The following is a 21,171-nucleotide window of genomic DNA, read 5'->3' on the forward strand; positions in this document are numbered from 1 at the left end:
TGAGAAACGTAACGGTTTCTCGTGTTTTCTACCGGATAGAAATTTCAATTCAGATTGATTATTCTATCCTCTTGTACGCTTAATTAGAGGTGACGGGTCTTATCGAGATCATATTTGAATTCAACCCCTTTTCGCGGTATTTATTGTGCTTATCCCGGAGTCTCTGAAAAATTTTGTGCCTCCCTTAAAGAAATCTGTTTCTTCTTCATATTTTTTGTCTCTTGTAGTTTTTACTGCTCCCGTACTCTCGTCCCCTTGATTATTTTTCGCGCGTTCGCACGCTCGCCTGCGCCCACTCTCGTGTTCACCCTCGTTCGCCCGGCGTCGCACGGAGAAATGGAAGATTTGGGAGACAGTGTGTAACAGCCCGTATAAATATAATATCACGTACAATATACCTCGTAAAATTTCTGTTCACGATAGAAGATACAATATAAACTTACGGATAGCGTAACAAGTATAAGTTATTTAGAGTTAGAGCCGCAGGTATCTTCGTCCACATTGTACGCCCTGTTAGTCGTTCGCTCGTCTATTTGCGTGCCGTTTTTGCCCTTAATTTCTCGCTCGTTCGCGCGAATACAGTCTTGCGTTAATGCTGGGGGTTTGTCGTTTTCACCGTCACCCCCGTTGAGAAGCTTAGACAACACCGGATCACATGACGATCCTCGCGTCGATGTGGTATCTTTGGATCGTTCTGTTCGTTTATTTTTGTTTCTTGGTTTTCGCGTTTAGTCGCGAAGATGGCCGCCTTCGAGGACGTCTCTCGAACGATTCTTGATTTTCGTGGGATTTTTTGCGCGGGTGTTGTAAGGTCGAGTAGCAAAAATAGAAGTGGGTTCGCTAATTCTTTTCCGTGGGAAGAATTATTTTGGAATTTAGGCTGGTTATGGAGTGTCCAGGGAATCGAAGAGGAATTCGATACGCTTGGAAGAACTGTAGGCATTTTTCTTTTTCATCCCTCCGTGAATTTAATCGAAAAATATTTTTTACAGTTGCCGGTGCGTCGGGTTTACACGCGTGGTCGAGAACCAACGAGGAATTAATTTGACATTTTGTAGTTTCGTAATGCATCCCGCAGCGTAAATTAATTTTCAAGGCGACACTTTAAACGCGTTAACGTTTCTATAGGACGCGGGGCGAACGAAATCCACGTTGCGAGCAAATGGCGTCACATTTCCCCGGGGACTGCATATGAAATTTTGTTACGGGTCTAGGAAAAGGGAGTGTTCCGTCGAAACGTATGCAATGCAGGTTTTAGTTTATAAGGTACGAAACGTCACTGCTCGGAGAACTTTTAAACGGATTTATTCAATTTATCATTACTGTGTGAGATGGGAAATATCTATGAATCGAGTTACTCATTTGTTTTTCAATGATAATTAAGAAGGTTAGTTTCATTGCTTTTCTGTCTATTCGATAAAATTAATTAAACAGTAATCAACGTATCGACTTGGGTCCTAAAAAAAGAACTCGTTATATAAAACGGAAATAAATATAATAATATTCTGTCAGAATGTATTACAGAGTTTCAATTTGTTACTCTGTAGATTCAAGGAACAGGAACGAAGGAATCGTAATACGTCCGCCATATTGTCAGTCTTCGACGGAGAGGTCCTCGAAGGCGAGCGAAGTAATAACTGATTAATTGCTATACGTTACATATCTACGTGGAATAGCATCGCTTCGCGAGTGTAAGAATTCTGACAAGCGTTTACTTAACAACGAAAATACCGTGTACATACGTATGCACCGTCTAACAAGTTTGTCCGTTTATCTATTTATTAGGCCTTAACCACATTACGTACTTCCTTTAATTCGCTTAAACGCTAAACCGCTGTACGATCAGCGCCGCTAAACATTATTACGCTACGATCGAAGAAGCCTTACGAAATCCGTAGCTCCCAGATCTTGTCTGTCGATGATATGAACGCTTAAAAATGGAGAAACGACACCGATGATATGAAAAAACCGTGCGATAAAGATGGCCCGCTCGTCGAGACGTCGCGACGGTTTCGCGTCCGACGACGACGCGCGCGCGCACACGACAATAAGGAACATCGATATTGACTAATTATTATTAATATCATTGTTCGGCGATATTTTGATAGCCAGAATGATCGAGTCATTCCGCCTCGATCCCCTAACGAAGCGCGATATATCGTGTATTAAACCACGAATTCGTGTGAACACCGCCATTTCGATAGTGGCCAGTACACACACTGTTCGTTTACCCTTTTTTTTTTTTTTTGTTTTTCGTTGACGTACACCACTAACGTAATTTTCCTTTCATTCTTGACGTCGCGATGCCTCGACGAGGTATATTAACGTTTAAGCGTCGGGATCGTCGTTTATCTGCGCTCCAGGAGCCAACTCCGATCGAGGATTAAGAAAGAGGATCGTCCGGTAATTGGTTCTGAATCGATGGACGATGATGTAGAGTTAATTCCGATAATAACGAAGTTAACTATGAAGGGCGATGTTTTGCTGCTCGATTCACCGTTCTGGGTAATTGTGAATCAGCAGCTCAGGGGTGATTAGACCGCGGATGTGTGTCCTTTACAATGTACAAAATATAATTAGATATTTTTTTTTTTTTCAATTCTGATAAATCTTTGTTTTAATAGAATCTTTGATGCAGAAGATAAAAATGTAAATTTATATATATGTGTGTATATATATGTATATATAAACATCCGCAATCTATGGATGATATGTGACGTTGATAGGGTTAACGATGATCGCTCCAACTTTCGTAAACATTCGCTGGAAACCAAATTGCGTCCGCCATTTTTGCAGTTCGTCGGATTCTAATTAATATTTCATACATGGACCATTAACGTATTATATATGACATTATGTTAAATTGATATAAAATACTGTGATCCCACCGATTTCTACGCAACGTTAATGGACAATTCGCTTTCTGCATCTAGCAGAAAAAGGCTGAGATGAATTTTATATGATATGAGATTAAGGTATCATGAGATAGGTATGATTAAGAGATCCCAGATCGATATCGATGCGAATGCTGAGTCCAAGAGCGGATGATATTCAAACACAATAATTTTCCATGAAATTCCACTTCCTATAAATTACACCAGCACCAATTTTCCCGTCGTTTTCGTAAAACCACCCATTGAATGTCACTCGGAACCATAAACACGCGTCACGCTTGGAGTTAATGAAATTCGCCCGTGTATCCGCGAAAACGGACTTCCTTTGTCTACTGGAAACAAAAACGTCGACTTCGACACACGCCTCGAAATCGCGCGATTAATTCCCCACGGTTTTTCTCTCGAAAGCAATTCAATTGGCCTCCGCGACGTAATCAGCTTTTCATTTCGCGAGTGCACCGAAGGAAATTGTAATCGAGCCAATTATCCGGGGTTCCATGGAACTCGAGGATCTTCGACCCGGTACGAAATTGCCCGTTATTTTCTCGATCGACCTCGATCAGTTCACCGGGATCCTCCCTGACCCGCTGAGGGAGTATTTGTGCCGAGAAGCTGGGCAAAATTCCATCTCGAAAATATTGCCCAAAGCTTTCAAATTCTTGCCACTCGAGGGTGTTGAATATACGAGGAGCAAGGCGTGAAGACCCGAATTCAAGCAAGAAAACGAAACTGTTCTTAAAGGAAGCCTTACGATTCCTACGTCCTTTTGAATTTACTGTACTTTATCCGAACACTTATGGACGGTACAACATTTTTAATTAACGTGAATCTGAAGAAAATTTACGGTAAAATATTTTTGTTACTTTGTTCAAAATTAACCTGACCACCTATTGCTTAATTAAATGCGTTTAAAAACATGAGATAGTTTTTGCCCAACATTTCGATGGAAAGAATGAAACAGGTGATGATGATTGATCACGGGTGTACCGAAACGAAAATTGCGGGGAAACGGAAAAACTCCGGAGGATACATTCCTCGGCTGTTTACGTATGCAAAGAACGTACGTCGCGTAACGTCGCGGAAAAGCGAGTTTCCACGTTGCTCCCCGTGGAACCAGCCGGTTCCCGGCGCAATATGACCGCGTCTCGTTTTCCGTCGCCTCTGAGAAATCGTTGCCAACGTTTTCCAGCGACAGAGGGAACAGAGTGGTCTGCCGCTTGACGGGAAAGATTTGAACGAAGCTGACTCTGAGGACGAAATTACCTAGACCGCTCCGTGAGCGTGCAAAAACAACGCGTGGAAAGGTGTTGGGTTGGCAAACGGAAGATCTCGACTGGGGTAATTTATCAATGACAAAAACGCGTCTTTGGGAATTACCAGCAGGTTTCGTTTCAATGGTTTGTGACCTTTTTGCTGGGAAGATTCTCCAATCTGACCTGTGTACAGTAAATCTTCGATTAATGCTCGAAACTCGGGGACTGCTTTGGAACAATTATCGTGGTGGGACACTATTTTCGTATCTTATAAATTTCAGGCCGAGCCTGGGTAGAAATGAAGATCTGACAAAGATTAGAAGGATTAGTGGGGATAAAGCAGAAGCATTTAACGTGGAGATCTTTCTGAGCACTTATTGACAATTTACTGTATTTCTGATTTCAGTGGCCATGGTGGTCGAGGAATGCAATTTTCAACTTTAAGGAGGAATGGATACAATTCGATATTTTTATATCTTATATTTGTTCAGATATTAAAGTGATTTTAGGTTTTTTGAAGGTCAATGCATCCTTCTTTAATACCGTCGTGTTATAGATCGCTGAATTCGTCCTTCCATCGACAACAACGTGGTGTTGAAAAAAAGCACTGACCTTGAAAAAACTAAAGGTCACCTTGATATTCCAAAAAAATAAGATATAATAAAATCAAATTGCATCCATCCGATGCGTCCCTTGAAATGTCACACAATTCATAAAAACGTTTTCTGATACAAACAATAGGTAACGAGTTATTTTAGATAGTAGTTCTTGTGACTATTCACTCGTCCTGTATTACGGTCAAATAATTTCGGTTTATCGAGTACGAAATTTTTGTCAGCCCGATTACTTGTCGACCACAGAACCGCAGAGTGACGTCTCTACAAAGTACACACTGCCGTGAAAAGCACTTTGAACAACCGACGATCAACAGTCGCAAAATCAGCACTCGATTTGCATGCCGCGGCCGTCGGAGTGATTAACGCGAGCGCTTCGAAAACTTGCTGCAACGGCGCGCAAATAACGAGCCGTAAATGTACGTCACAGTAGAGGAACTCTGCCCCTTCATTGTGAAACGGATAACTTTCATGGGTATTTCATTTCGTTCGAGGAGGAACATGCGAAAACAGCGAACGCACAGATGATTTCCCCGTCCTATACGACGTTTCAATTGAAATAAAAAGCTCGGCGAAAGAAGTTGTAGAATTCAGGACGAGGATGCAGAAAACGGCACGCGTTCACTGGGAACTATGGCATAAAAAGAATAGTGTTTCTATGGAATTTATATCGCATCCCGTGGAAAAAGTGTAACGAGTCAAAAGTTACAAATTTTCATTTAGAATAATTTTGACTTTAATGTGCAATCATATATCCTTGTACAGAAGAATCGAAATTAAAGTGTCAGGAGTAGGACGTAAGAATTGAAGCTTATGTTATTCAATTAACTCATAATATAAACACTGATTAATATTTCTTAAGGTATACTAATTAAGAATTAAAATACTATAGATGTCTAAACAAACAAACTTGTAAGAACATATTCAAATTCTTAAAGTAATGTAATAAAAATGTATAAACTCACATACTCACTCACTACACATAAATCGTAAGGTACGAAATGTAATATATGTCGAAATAATCAATATAATATAATAATTCTTAATCCTTAAAGTAAAACAGCCTTCATTTAAGCATGAAATGCTTAATAATAATGAAAAAAATCCTATAGATATATCTATATACGGTAACACAAACTTTATATTTTTCAGTCAATTATTCACTACTGCAAAATCGTTATGTCGGCCATACTGGGTGTCTAAAAAAACGAGAAAATGGCGGATGCAAGATGTCCGAGGGAGCCCCTGGAGCGCAGATAAGCGAACAGATCGGTTCCCGCGATAATACATAGTAGCATCGCGATGCACGCGCTCGATTCGACCGACGATCATGTTGCCCTCGATTATACACGTCGAAGAATCGTACATGCGTGTTACGACAGTGTGGTGTTGTGCGCGGGGGATAATTGTGCTAGCGGTCTGGCAGACGGATTCCACGTTCGCCAGCTTGTCCCACACACAAACACGCACGCACACATACAGCTCGCCACTCGGTTTATCCTGCGAACGTTCGGACGCAGGCACCGAATAAAACGCGGCTTAACCGCTCGTTAAATTTACAATGAACGCGGCCCCAACCGATAAGCCGTTTTATGCAGCCGACAAGGTTACAGATGTAGACCCTGGGCGCAACTTGACGCTCGTTAACGTTCAACAAGCGCGGCGTATCGCGTTCCTGCGAATTTAACCCCTTGCGTTAGGGATCGTGCCACTGGAATTCAGTATTTACGAACGAAACACGTTGGGTACAACGCAGGTATACAGGGGCTGTTACGAAAGAAGACCTAAACATGTTTTGCTTAATTGAAGAACACTTTGTCCGCTAGGGACGTCGCCATTTTGGATCACCAGTCACGTGACGGGTATGGAGGTTAGAAAATTTCAAGTGTATCCTTTGTTGGGACAGTTTTCGCGTGTACGTTGTAGGTCGTGGTCATACTAGGCTCGTGAGTGCGAATAATCGGTTTTTCTAGAGTGGTTGTTTGTGCAAGTTGATTTAATATATAGTAATGGGTAGAAGTATGGGACCAGGTCTTATAGGTAAAGAAAGAGGAACGTATTATTGTAGGAAAATTTGAAGATTTTTTGAAAAAGCTTTATTATATCGTAACAGAATAATGAATTATTGTTCAGATAGATCGTGATCTCTGGTCCCGTACTTTTGGCCGGTAGTGGATTTTGTGATGTATAATATTTATATCTATGCGGGAGTGATTGTGTTAGAAATGTACGTGTGTACTCCCATTTGAGGATTTTGTCGGACTTCGAATTCCATCAAATCGCAGTGAAGTACTTGTTTTTTATTTACATAAAATTGTTGACCCGGTGATCAGTAAATTGTAGGTCTTAGAAAGTGAGATAAAATTTTGACCCTTCAGTGCTTGTGTTGGGTCCGTGGGACCTCATCAGGATATTGTTTTTCCGTTTGAGTACTTTTATTTTTTAATTCGGTAAAGTCATGTTTGTTTGCTTAATAATTCAGTGGTAAGGCAATCGTCTATTACCGTGGACACTAGAAGAAAGAAAATTTCAGGAAAAGCTGTAAATAATTTGACCTTACGGCCCTGCGATGTTCACTTTACAATTGGCTGTTGATGCCAAACGCAAGGGGTCAACGACATCTTGAATTTTAGTCATATACAATATTTCTGTAAATCGCGGGGACAATATCGCTAGATCAATGGTGAGCTCTGGGACCAAATGGTCGCCATGATGATCGTGCGTCCGAACCCCTCTCGGTTTCCACGCGGTTTTCGCGTACCAAGGTAATGACGCGTGAGTTGCTTTATGCTCCAGGTAATAATTATCGAGTACGGTACGCTCCGATGGATCACGATTGAATGTTATCGTTCGTTAATTAGTTACTCTTGCGTTGTCGTAGATTTTACAGCAAGGCCCGCTGTTTCATTTCATTTCCACGACTAGATTGCGGATGTTCACGAGAATTCCCATATTTTTCTAGATTTACAAGAACTTAAATCGTAATAAACATTATTTCTCTAGCTAGAAAATACATTAAGTTAGAAATAAAGTGCAAACTTTATCAAAGATTCGTTACATTATTATTATTGTTATGCATGAAATCCGCAATCTGTGGATGACTAAGCAACAAATTCTGCTTTTGTTGTACGACCGTACAAGCGAATAAATTCGTGTACGTTTGATAGCTCGCGAGAGATAGCGGCGATAGTTATTGGCGAATTTCATAAAATATTGTATACTACTAGAATTACCTTATCGTTAGCCTCGTATTTCTGTCTCTGGCTTTCGTACATTTTCGCTATCACACCTTAACTCCTATAAAGCTTAATGCCGTCCGCAGCCGGACAGTTTTAGAATTCGATGAATTTTTTTTAGCGTTACAAGCTAGAAAAAGAAGTTCGTTTTCGTAAAAAGTTGCTGAAAAAGTGGGGCCCGCTAACAGTCGGTGTAAGGTGTACAAAGTGCTCTCTGAAAATTGTGCCGTGTTAGCGACATTCCTTGATAGATCGTCGCTGATCGCCGCCCGCGGGGAACACGATCGCGTTCTTGTCCAGATCATGAGACATTTGGTCGACTTTGCTTCAGTTCCACGATAAATTATATCGAACAAAAAACGAAGCCTCGGTACGGATAAAACTGTAGAATTGTCGCGTTGCCATTAGTCTACGAACAAATCATCGCATTTCGACCCTCGATTGTCCGATTTTTCCCCACGAAAATGTATATACGTATTATCTACATCAGAAAAATGGTATTACCGTTCGAAAAAACATTACTATAAACGGTTAATGGACGTCAAAAACACTTTCCAGCTCGTTATAGAAAAGTTCGCATCGAAAAGCGTGTACGACAAATTGTACAAGAATCTCTCAAACGATCGGCGATATAAAATTTACATCAGTGTAAAATCGAAAATTTTCGAGTACGTACTATGGATCCCGGTTTCCATAGAAGCCAAACAGGAGGCTGCAAAATTGAGCGTGGTTTGATGAACCGAGAATGGGATCACGACGAGCAGACGGTAGAAGTCGATATGACCTACAAAGAATGTTCGTCAGCTTGTACCATCGACGAGAAACCATTAATTATATTAATTTCTTTTTTCCAATCCCGTTTCTCCTTTTTGGATACACTTTTACCAACGCTTATTTCTCGGTCCCGTGCTCGGTCAGCCAGACAACACGTAGAAAAGCTTCGATTCCGGGCATTATCGGTGCTACAAAAAACATTTTCTCGATACAAATGTCCTACAGTAGAAAAATCACCCCCCTTACAACTCTAATTCACGTTCGGTTCCCTGCACGTGATTGTTTACATGGCTCGCGGTGGAATTACACGAAATTGTCCACTCGATTCCCCATCGTCGCTAGAAAATTGTTCACTATATGTAGACCGATCGATACTGCTGTATACGCGACGAATACTAACTGAATTTTTATTATTAGGCTGCGGAAGTTTAATTCACAGTTTCAGATACTAATATCTAAAAATTAAAATGATGCAAATTTTCGAATTCTGCACCAGAAGATTTATTATGTTAGTAGTAACAAATAAATAGTGTTAAACTATATTAAAACGTTCATTTTATTGCATTTTCCAAGTTACGAGATACTGTAAGTGCATAAACATCCGCGGTCTGGTTATTATTATATATATGAAGAATCATGGACTGGACGAAGTTAAATCCGATTTCGGGAGGATTTGCAGGCGGTGCTGTTGCGTGGGCAACGGATTTTTATCGTTTAGCAACGAATTAGTACCGCGAGTGCAATAAAACGCGCGGGTGGCGCGTATTTATCGGCGTCGACGTTGCAACAGATGGCCGAAACGCTCGCCAACGGAGATCACGCGATATCCCGCTTTGATGATATGCGAGTTTTTCTATTTTATTTTTTTTTATTTTGCGCGAGTATATTTTTGTCGCGGTTATGTTTACTAGGGAAGGCACGGAAGTGTCCACCTCCGATTTTGTTGAAACTACGTATGTCTATTAAGCAGTCAAAAATAAGGGATACGTATTTTTTTTTATCAGCCGAGGCACGACTTTAAGGGATGAAACCACCCTTGGAAGTTTCGGCCCGAAAGTACTGTCTCGAAAACCAGAGGAGATACATGAAAACTTCTAATGGACAAAGTTTGCGGTTTTTTTATGTAGAATAATATGGTGCTAACAAATTGTTTAAAATATAATTTATTTATAACAAGAAAATTTCGGATCGGAACTTCGAGGGGTGGTTTCAACCCTTAAAGTCGTGTCTCAGCCGATAAAAAAAAATACGTATCCCTTATTTTTGACTGCTTAACAGACACACGAAGTTTCATCAAAATCGGAGGGGGACATTTCCGTGCCTTCCCTTGTTAGTATAAAAAACCCAGAAAGTTGAATGGAACGTATAGAGTGGTATTAAATGCTCGAAAACAATACCGCAAAGGTTAAGATAATTATTCAAAACTTTCACGCGGATTTTTATGTCGACGGAAGAGTATTCTGGAGATATTCCCATAGGGCTTGATATTTTATTAATGGCGTAATTGCACGAAGTATTCGAAACCTGTTACTGCTGCCAAATTGCCTTCCAATCGCGTAATTTTTATTCCGTGCGAACAAAAAAATTCCCCGTGGCATTTTTTATTCGGTTCGCACACGAACGATCGACTGGCTGAAAAATTGATCGCATTACCTGTAGCGAAGTTATATCGAATTGCAGAAACGTAGATTTTCGACTGCAAACAGAAATATTCCGTTACCGAAAATGAAACAATAGGAAAACGTTTGGAGCCATTGAAGCATAGTCAAAGTAATGTCTCACAATCCTATTTTTTGGAGCTACTCAGAGATAACAATACAGCAATCACCAACTTATAATTGCGCCTTAAGATTCACATAACGCAATTCCATACAAAGTACAGTCTATATCAGTCTTATGAAGAGAGTAAAAATCCACGTCCGCTTTAATTGCTACCAATCCTATATTTTTTCTTACAAGCAACCCAAAGAACCCCAAACGAATTCATTTTCCTTCCACTAAATTAAATTCTCCACTTGACAAATAAATTTTAGAGAAACGGTAAGATTGATAAATCTCTATTACCGATGACCCAAACCGGCTACGTCAGCTGTCGACGTCATTATTGTGTCTACGGTGCCCTAGCACAAAGTGGGAAGAAAAGAAACTGCGGTGGAAACTCGTGGCCATCATTTCCACGCGGGCGGCGGGCAACGACACCGATAAACACCTACACACTCCCATTCCCCGAACCAGCAACTGGGCACAACCATTATATAGCGTGTGTCGCGGTCGATGAAGCGAGATCGACTCTTACAGTTTCTCGCGCGTGGTTGAAACGCCGGAAAATTTGCGATTTTTCTTTTCTCGTCGAAAGTCAGCCCCAGCTCGATTTTCCCGACGACAAACACTTGTCACGCGTTTTTCTTTTTCATTCCTCTACCCAATTATCACACGAAAGCTTCCTTACCCTACTATAACTCTGTCCCCATCGGTAAACACGGCTAAACGATTCTCGTTACATTATTAATTGACACAAAACTACCGCGTGGGCTATAGGTACCGTTACAAATACGTGTTTTATATACTTTTGTGTGTGTATGTATATGTGTACGCGTGATGAACGAGAGGCCTGTTTTGTGCGTGTGTAGATGTCCGTGGATGTGTGCTTGTAATGGCTTGCTAATGAGACGCTTTCGCGATTATAGCTCCTCGAGGTCGTGAACGGACAAATGTTGCTCAGATTGGTTGTCAACGGTGAGTGTGAGTCATTCAAGTTGATAGTGTCGCGGCCGAGCGTTCAAGAATCGTTTGATCTTTTAGCAGGCAAATGTCATCGAGTTGTATCGAGAGCACCTGCTGTTTCAGAACGATGTTTCGAACGTTTGGGGCAGGGAAATACTTGCAGGTGTGTTCTGGAAACTGGTTAATTCAGTGACTAGCAACCTTTTTTGCGGCGGGTAAAAATTTAAATGCTTTTCGTTCTGTTTTAGATATATACTGGTTAAATCAGTGACGAGGAACCGTTTTTTTTCTTGCTACGGGGCAAAATTAAAAATGTAATAAACCGAACACGGGCTCTGCAAACGGGACCCTAATGAAATCGAATTTACTGATCTTGAAAATTATTATTTGCTTGGAATAAAGGTCGGATAAGTGCAAGTGACAAAAATCATTACGACACAGTTACTTGCTTCTCCTACTAGATGTACTAATAAGTAATTCAATTTTTTTTTGTTTAATTATAAAGGGATATATTTTCTTATAGTTTCACTGAGTAAAACTGGTTCAGGATGTGATACTATTATTATGAATATAAATAAAGTACATCCAATATTCACTTGTTGCATACTATAGATAACAGTTGTGAAACCGTCAGAAAGTAATTCTTCAACGAAGAAAAATCAAATTTTTCAGTTAATATAAAACTACTTGGCCCTGATGTCATCCACTGACTATGCCCTTTATATATATCTTTTTATAATTTTCAAATAAATAGTTGGAAACAAAAAGAAAGCGTGCATTTAGCTTCGGAAAAATTGCAGTTCCCACAACTTCTCGCTGTTACAGATCAGTTCCCAAGCATAAGAATTAAACTTGTTTGACGTACGAAATTTTAGTGAGGACCATTTTAAGTATCTTCTTCGTAAAAGGCAATCGGAACGATCTTCCGTCACTGTCTAAATATACCATTAGAAGTAGTTCGCGGCATTCATGATTCTCAAAGTCCGCCTGAAAGCCTCAGACACACCTGTCTTGAACGCTCGCGTACGCCCCGCCGCAAGAATGAACGAAAGAAGAGCGCACAGTTTCCGGAAAACTTTCGAATTAATGTTCATCCTGTTTTGTAACTTTGTCCGTTCGCGGCCGGATTCGCAGGCGCTTCCACCTGAGAGAAATTTTCCCAGAGTCTCGCGAGGGAGAAGACGGTATATTACGTCTTTAACGAGCGCGGCGATCCAGCTCTCGGAATATTTCGAGCAACGGCGGACGCAGTCTCGTTGCTTCGTCGACCCTCCGGGGAGGTTTTCCTTGAAGAAGAGGCGACCACGAAGAAATCTGTACAACGACGCCACGCGACACCGCCGTGTACAGGGTGTCTCACCCGATTTTGACATCTGGTTTTTTTGTCGTTATTGTTACTCGTAGCAAAAAATGTTTCAGCGGAGGCTTGGATGGTATCGAGTGGAGCATATTCTGATGTTATTAGTTTTTTCGTTCAAATTTGTTTTTTTAATTGGAATGAGGTATTTTTTAATACATCAATCGATGCAGTTGTACATTCGTTGTAAAAAAGTACTAATCTATGTATGTCGAAAAGTTATTAATTCAGGAGATATTTCAATTTAAATAATTCTAAAACACCATTCCTGTAAATAAACGATAACGTCTTAATACGACAGTAATGGTGTTTTAAAATTATTTGAATTGAAATATCTCATGAATTAATAACTTTTCGACATACATAGGTTAGTACTTTTTTATAACGAATGTCCAGGTACATTGGTTGATGTATTAAAAAATACCTCATTCTATTTAAAAAAACAAAGTTAACCTTTATATGACCTTTATGCGTCGACTTACGAAAAAACTAATAACATCAGAATATGCTCCATTCGATACCATTCAAGCCTCCGCTGAAACATTTTTCGCTACGAGTAACAATAGTGAGAAAATCAAGATGTCAAAATCGGGTGAGATACCCTGTATATGCGAGACCCTCCTATAACACGATTTCGCTGTAACAGCATTCGAAAATCAGGAAAAACCCTCGTATAACACGGTATTCTGACAAGATGGCGTGTTGCTTGAACACGATCAAAAAATCGTGTAGAATAGGGTTGTTTTGTTAGCTTTTGCCATTTAACTCTGTTTCTTTTTTGTACGCTAGTTCTTGGTTTCGTATACGTTAAATCCTCGATGAGTGTTCGATGGCTCCTCGGTACTGAGAAGGAGAAGTCTCCAGGTATACTGATTTTTTAATGAGGTTTAGTTGTGATAGAGTTTAGAATTCGGAGACCAATAATGCTTGTTTCAGCAGCATATGGTCATTAGTTTATGAATTATTTAAGTTTCAGTGTCGAGGAGCCTTCGAACATTCATCGAGAATTTACTGTAATAAGGATTTTTAAGGAACATAATCACCGTGTTATATGGGGGTTATCTGTATATAAATGGAGGCTCGACGATCAACCCCCTCGATGGATCGCCTAGTTCGACCGGAAGTGTTATATATATCTGAACTCGTATCGTCGAACTCACGTAGGTATACATTATATGTATATCTAATTATAAGCAATACGAAAAGACTGTCTTTTTATTTAACCTCCGAAGCTCTTATCACTCTAAGCATCGATCACTGGATGCTTAACGAAAGATCGAACCCGATTTCCATCGACATCAGACGTCGACAATGCATTTGATGCATTATTTCGTAAATTTTTGTTCTCCGAACGAACGTTCGACGAGTTTCATTAGAACGTTCGACGAGTACGAGGCTTCAGTGTGTGTATTTGGTATTGGGAGTCCACGGTTGGACCACGAAAGACGGTTAAAAATGTGTTAGACACAACGACACCGTGACAATACACATATTACAATATAACTATGACCGTTACAATCGGTACGCAATGTTCGCACACACTCACAGTTGACGTCTCTGGACGCGCGAGCCTGTGGCCCTTCGCTTCTTTGCCTAGTCGATTTAGTCTTTTTTTCTTTCGTTAAACTTGTTTCGTATAAAAGTGAGAAATGGTACACAATTGGTCCGGGTGGTTGTTCGGTTGGCCTCGATTTCGAGGCGTCAGGGGATGATGGCAGTGTTCTCCGCTCGGGGTGAAACGAACTGGTTCTCTCCCTTTTGGACGTCTGGACGCGAATAATTCAGCGGAGCTGTGATTGATTTATGCCTCACCGCGAATCTTCCGTGAACGGAATGGTACATGTTCTCTGGCGATTCGTTACCGTCGAGGAAATACGATCGACAATGTGGATGCACTTGATTCAGTCGATTGGAATTAAGGAAACTTTCACTCTCGCTCGTTCGACGAAAATGTTCGATTTTTTCAAGCTGGCAATTTTTTTCTTGTAACTGTTTGGAAACCAATTGGTAAATTTTATTTAAGTGACATTGGTCATTTTGTGAGGTAAGATTTATCGATGCCTTTTATCGTACGAAAGAAGGAACCGTGGCCTTTTTTGCCACTTATTTTGTTACTTATTTCATTTAATTCTCGACGAATGTGAACGAATATTTAAAGAAAAATTGATTTAGACATTCTACACATTTTGTTCCTTTTGTTCCTTCATTCGAGTTTGAACATTTTTCCTCGTAGTGTTTCTTCGTCTATCTTTTCCTGGAAGCTTTTCCTATCGAGAAAGTGATACGTAAAGTCTCTGCACAAGCCAGAAGCGTGCCATTAATTTCTATTCTGTTAAGTCGATCGTGTCTGGGTTCGTACAAAAGAGGGAATCTTTGAAACCTGTGCACGCGTTACGTAAGATCTCAGGTATTTCTGTGAAAGACCTTCCATTAATTCAACAGTCGTTAATTAAAGCATCAATTATGAAGCTGTCTAGATTCCTGCAGAACGGATCGATGAATAACGTGAGCGTTTCGTAGCTGTTGAACAATTTAAACGTTGTTCATCAATATGATGCATCTATGCAAAAATATTGCAAAATATAATGAGATGTGAGCCGTCTGTATTTAAAAAAAATTGTTTATTTTGAAATAAAAATCAAAAATATTGTAGTAAGTATATAAGACTTAAATAATTTTATTATAAATATCCAAATCAGGTTTAACGCGAACGTCTGCAATCATTGCTTCGAAAGGTTCCAACCGTAGTAAGAAATAGTTCCTGGCGGCCGGATTCAATTACTCGAAGTTTCTTTCGAAGTTCTTGAATCGCTGAACATTATTACAGCTATTCCCATTTTCACGAGGGACGCATCTCGAAAGTTTCTTTCTCTAGCGAAAGTCATTTCTATGACTTGTACGTGTCGCTGCATAGAATCTAAACGCACACGTGCGAATGCAATCTCGTTGAATTACAGGGAGAAACGGGGGAACATTACGAGCAAAGCGAAATCTCGAACCATTCGCGGTATTCTCTGGAGGTGAGCCAGTTCCCGTAAAAAAGATTTCAAGTGTCCCGTAGAGCCCATTTCCCGTGACGTTCATAATCGTATCCTTTATTCTTCGCTCCTGTAAATGGGAATTTATTTAATATTTCGAAACGTGCACAGAATTGGATCATTTACCTCTGTTTCGATTGCAACTACTTATCCAGCAATTCAGATCCATTAATTTTTTAATGTAATAGAAATTTCTACGAATTTAGTGTTTTAGGCCGCTTATGGGAGCATATCTTGGTTCTTGTTGAGTTTCATTTTAATTGACAGTGATTTACCTTCAATATAAGGCGATTCTCACACTTAAGAATTAATTAGGTAAAAAAGAATACAAATTTTGTATTGTATTAAAAAAAAGGAATATATTTTCTTTGTTACTTCAAACAGAAGAATTCCACAAAGCAGATTTTTTCCTCTAAAAAAGTCAAGTCTAAAGACGTTAAGCATAATTTAAAAATTTTTCTGAGGAGATAATCGATAAGGTTCAGACATCCAAAAGGGTTCCCCACTTGATTAACCTCGCGGAGACCATTGGCCATCGCGATCAGCCGCCAAGGTGCTCGTCGACCCCGAAACATCCCCCTGAAAACGTGCACCAGGGGACAATTCTCTTTTCGCTGCTATTGACATCGTCCCCGGTGGCGTGCGCCCCACCCCCCTTGTACGGCAGAGAGTCGCCCGCCACGTTTCGCCAATTACGAGAAGAATCGATCGGCCGAGACCCGAGTCTGATACCTACAATACGTGTGCCCCTACCGAACCCGACCAATTAAGTGAAATGCGCCTGTTCCTGGTCAGACCCGCAGCTCTGCAGGTTCCGTCAGCTCGGAACCGTTTCCCGGATTGCGAGAGCAGGTACAACCTTCCCCCCCCCCTTCGTCCTCGACTTCCCCTAAAACACTAACAGCGATGTACGGAAGGATAATTAATTGCTAGCCTAAATTGTTAGTATTATACACCTGCGAAGTCTTTAGATACGGAAGCATATACACTTTTGGACGTGTGTACGACGCGATGCTGTGTGTTGTATCACTGCTCGAAACAATCAGAGAATCTCTACTAATGACTCGAGAGGCAAAATCTGATTTGGAATTAATTAACGAACTTGTATTTATGTAACGTAAGAGGTTATACAGGTCTGATAAATTGACATCATTTCGTGTTTGGTGCTGACATATTGTTTCCTCTTTTTTATTTTTTAGAAAGGTTGTGTATTTATGGGGAATAGCGTCGACAATGTAGGATCCTTTAATTGTTTTTTTTTTTTAGCAGTGTGCGTGTGTCTGTTCGGTGTGCGTGTACAGTACGGGCCGTAAATGTGGAATAATCGGGGAATTTGGGATTTTTTGTAGTAATAACGATATAATGTTTGGTTTTGTTAGGTAGCATCCATGTGGTGGAATTGAAATGGAAAAAGGGAATAGAAGTGTAAAGGGAGTGCGTAGGGTTTCTCGAATGTAGCAATTAGTAAGTTGTTATGTTTTGGCGAATTTAATATTCGTTCCTGAGGAAATTGCGAATTTATACCAGTACATGAATATTTATGGTTGTTTTCCGATATGTGTTGGAATATTCGAAGAAATCGTTGGATGGTGTTGAAGTTGTGTGTAACTGGGACAACTTCGTTTGTAACGAGCACGATATTTACATTTCACATTACGCTCGAACGTGTGAGATCACTTTTTCGATAAGAAGAAAAATCGAGTTTTTTGCATCGAAATATTTTTTGAATGTGTAAAAATTGGTAAAAAATGTAGTATAACGTTGATTCGTATGAAGATTCGGTTTCATGGCGACTGGGTTTTGGAAATTTATCGGGCATACGTGTGCTTGATTGCCAGGTGATTTATGTGGCCCGTCCATTACTGACTAATTCTACTTATGGTAATGATTGTGTACGTTCGCCGCGCTATAGTGATATCTGTTTTCCGCAATAATTTGATATAAACTGATATTTGAAAGATAATCGATGGTGAGCAGATAATACCGTGCCAACGTCAGCATTCATTACAAGTCGAAATATCGAGCGATGGACAAACACGCTAGTCACATAATATAATTTTTATATAAAATGTAAACTACATTTCTCGTTCATTTTTACACATACAATCTTCTGTACGATTGTTCTATTACGTCTGAAACATCCCGTATATTATCGCAAATATGAATTACCATTAACTTTATTATATTGTGGACCTTTAATAAATGAAACAAGTGTCTTAATTGTAGTTCGAAAAATCAATCTATAAAAATCTGAATTTTCATAAATACCGTATTCTAATTAAGAATGACTATTACAAGTGATCCCATAGTTTCGAGCTGTACCATTAACACACATTCCAGTCTACAGTACAAAACTAGACACAAAAGTAAAGTGCAAAGTACAAAAGTAACCACATTTCCCTATAACATATTTCAGTGAATATCTGATAGATGAATATACATTACTACTAAATGTTCTCCATACTCCAGAAACAATAAAAAATTCCAATACAGAATAAGGTTTCCTCTCAAACTTGTTCCATAACACTGCCTACTGCAAAAAAACCCCGATAAAATATTCTCTCTGATTAAATCACAGAAATTACAGAATAAGCATTACGAATCGATAATTCTGCGCGTTCACAGTTTGTTATAAACGAAACCAACCGACAATACGTGTACCGTAAAATCATAAAATCACATTGGCCGTACTGTACTCGCCCGTTATGCGGTTTGCTTTGCGTCTGTGTGGTCGTGTGTAACTGCGCCCCGATGGCATATCCGTTCGATTATGGAACTATTGCGGACATATCGTGTTATGCCGAATCGGTTATCGGTACACGGAACGCGATCGATCGTTTCGAGATTACGAAATGGTATGCATGTCAGAGGACGAGTACGAGGAAAATCTTAGCACGTGAACTACTCTGCGTATCGTGACGACGTCGCGCGTACGGATCCCGGAGCTTGGTACGTCCCTTGTGTCACGGGACGTTGGATTCCATTGTGCTTGACCGGCCACGAAGGTATTGTGCGAGTTAGGAAACGAAGATCAAATGTGAACGAGGTCTGGGTATCTGTCCCATTAACCTGTTAAACGAGAAAAACGATTTCTACGATTTCTCTTTCTTAGAAATTTATTTACCTGGTTCGTGTCACTTGAATTGGAGCAAAACTAGAATTTTGTGCGAAACGAAGATCAAACGGGATCTGAAGAACTATCCTATTAACTTGTTAAACGAGGAAGACTTTCTATGATTTTCCATTTTCGAAATTATTCACTGGATCGTGTCATTTGAGATGGTGTAAATTAGATATACTGAACCTGTTAATTGGAAGACTAGGAATAAATTGTGCTTAACCCATTTTTGTTTTTTTTCTTATGGCATCAAGGGTCTATAGTTGTCCAATAATAATTTGAAAATCGGCTGAAAAAAAGTCAGAATTAATTGGTTAATCTTTGAACTGAAGACGTACCTTTCGATCGACTATATTGCTCGAGGTTGATTCGTTGAATTTATTTAGTAACATATTACAGTAATAATCTTTATTATCAATCATTTTTAACCATGTCTGTGTGATTTAGGTTTGCTTCACCAATCGAGGCGTCAAAAGGATAGTCATGTTCGAAGTATGATCGTCAGTATCTAGAAACACAAGTAACAAGTCCAATTTTGACTAATCTAGCAACACCCACAGAGCTCCAGGATTTCGTACGCGACTCGTCTCGCCCGTTTCTCACCGGAACTAATCCCTATCGTACTATCAGCCTATATAGTGTGAACTAGCTACGAATACTACAAGATGCACGACAACAATCTTTAATCTCATCGTTCTCCGTTGCTCGCGTAACTTCGTTGAAATCTACTTGCAGCTGTCGGAAGAGAACCGAAACGAAAAAATACTTTCATCGATAATCATCGTTCACACGTTAAGTGTCCCTCGGTTAATTTGCTTGAATCGATCGTGGTTAGAATTCAGAATTCACCGTATTTTTTCCTTATCTCGCGAAAGATTAAAGGAAAGGGAACGTGTTACACGATTCGTGTTTATTATCGACTTTCCCGTTGTCACGTTCATCGGAACGGAATACCACTTGCGCTTTAATAAGCGGCGAACACGTGATATCGATCGTGGAGTAATTTTTTTCGCGGAGATACGTTGCAAAAGCGGAACGGATCTGGAAACACCGTTCCCGTTTCTCCTCACGGTATTACAACGCGTTACGAATCACGCGTAATTATATCGTGTTTCATATAATCTGGTCGTTCGATCTATCCCCCCGAAGATATTCATACTATTTCCAGGAGAATAGATATTATTATAAATTGACATTGCCCCAAGGAAATTCTTCGAAAATGCTCCGATTCCTCTTCGAGCCAACTACGAACAAAAATTCTTGTCGGTGTTCTTCTTCTTAGACGAGGACCCCTCACAGATTCGAAATATGTTTGAGTATTAAAAACGGTCGGTAGAAAGATGTAACAATAGTTTTTAGCGTGTATTTCCCGGCGTGCATCCCGGGAATTACATATATGGCCGATGTATCCACTTCCGTCATCTTGTTCCGCCATGTTCCGCGAGCTGTTGCCACGGAAATGATTTGCCTTCGATGTGCACGAGATTTTCTTTAACCGTGCCTGCGCGATTTGCCACGCGATCTGTCCACCTTAGAAACCTCTTTCCATTCCTAGCTGTAGAGAGGCTGTCGAAACGGCCGTGCGATTTTCTTGCGTTTTCGCGTAGCGTGTAGAGGTTATGCGAGCGAACTGTTAATTCGGAAGAGACTTGTTTAGAATCGAGTTCTTAACTTAAAGGATGACGCAGGTGTCTCTCTTACGACTACATTCGGTGATCACCTAGGATTACGATAATCGCCGCAATGTTTTGAATCCTAACGAGACGTCATTCTCCGCAAAATTTCATTTGGAAGTAGATTTCCCTTAAGTACTCGCTAACTAAGTAGCTATCTGGATCGTTCAAAGTGTTCATACAACACGTGTCTCATATTCAACGCCATTTCGCGTCCTTCTTTCTTTTTTTCAAGTAGGAAAATCACGGAGAAACGTAAACTGATCGCCGTTGTAGTTAAACGTCTATCCGTGAAAACCTATGAAAGACCAAATCGCCCTTAATTAACCAAATAATACATTTCTTCCACCCTCTTGCGACTTCGATTTCCTCATACCGCGCAGGCACGCAGTTTTTCTCTTTTTCATTTCGATAATACTACCCTTAAAGCGTATCGATTATTAAAGCACCATCTAAGTAGTTCTAGGATCTATGAATTAGACAAGCCTCG

The 21,171-nt window shown here is 40.1% G+C and overlaps 1 protein-coding gene across 1 annotated transcript in view; it reads right to left on the minus strand.

Moving 5' to 3' along the window:
- LOC107188289 overlaps positions 1-21,171 on the minus strand; it is a 106,739-nt gene that overhangs the window by 78,961 nt on the left and 6,607 nt on the right.

This window comes from Dufourea novaeangliae, unplaced genomic scaffold (assembly GCF_001272555.1).
Source record: "Dufourea novaeangliae isolate 0120121106 unplaced genomic scaffold, ASM127255v1 scaffold118, whole genome shotgun sequence".
Lineage (NCBI taxonomy): Eukaryota > Metazoa > Arthropoda > Insecta > Hymenoptera > Halictidae > Dufourea > Dufourea novaeangliae.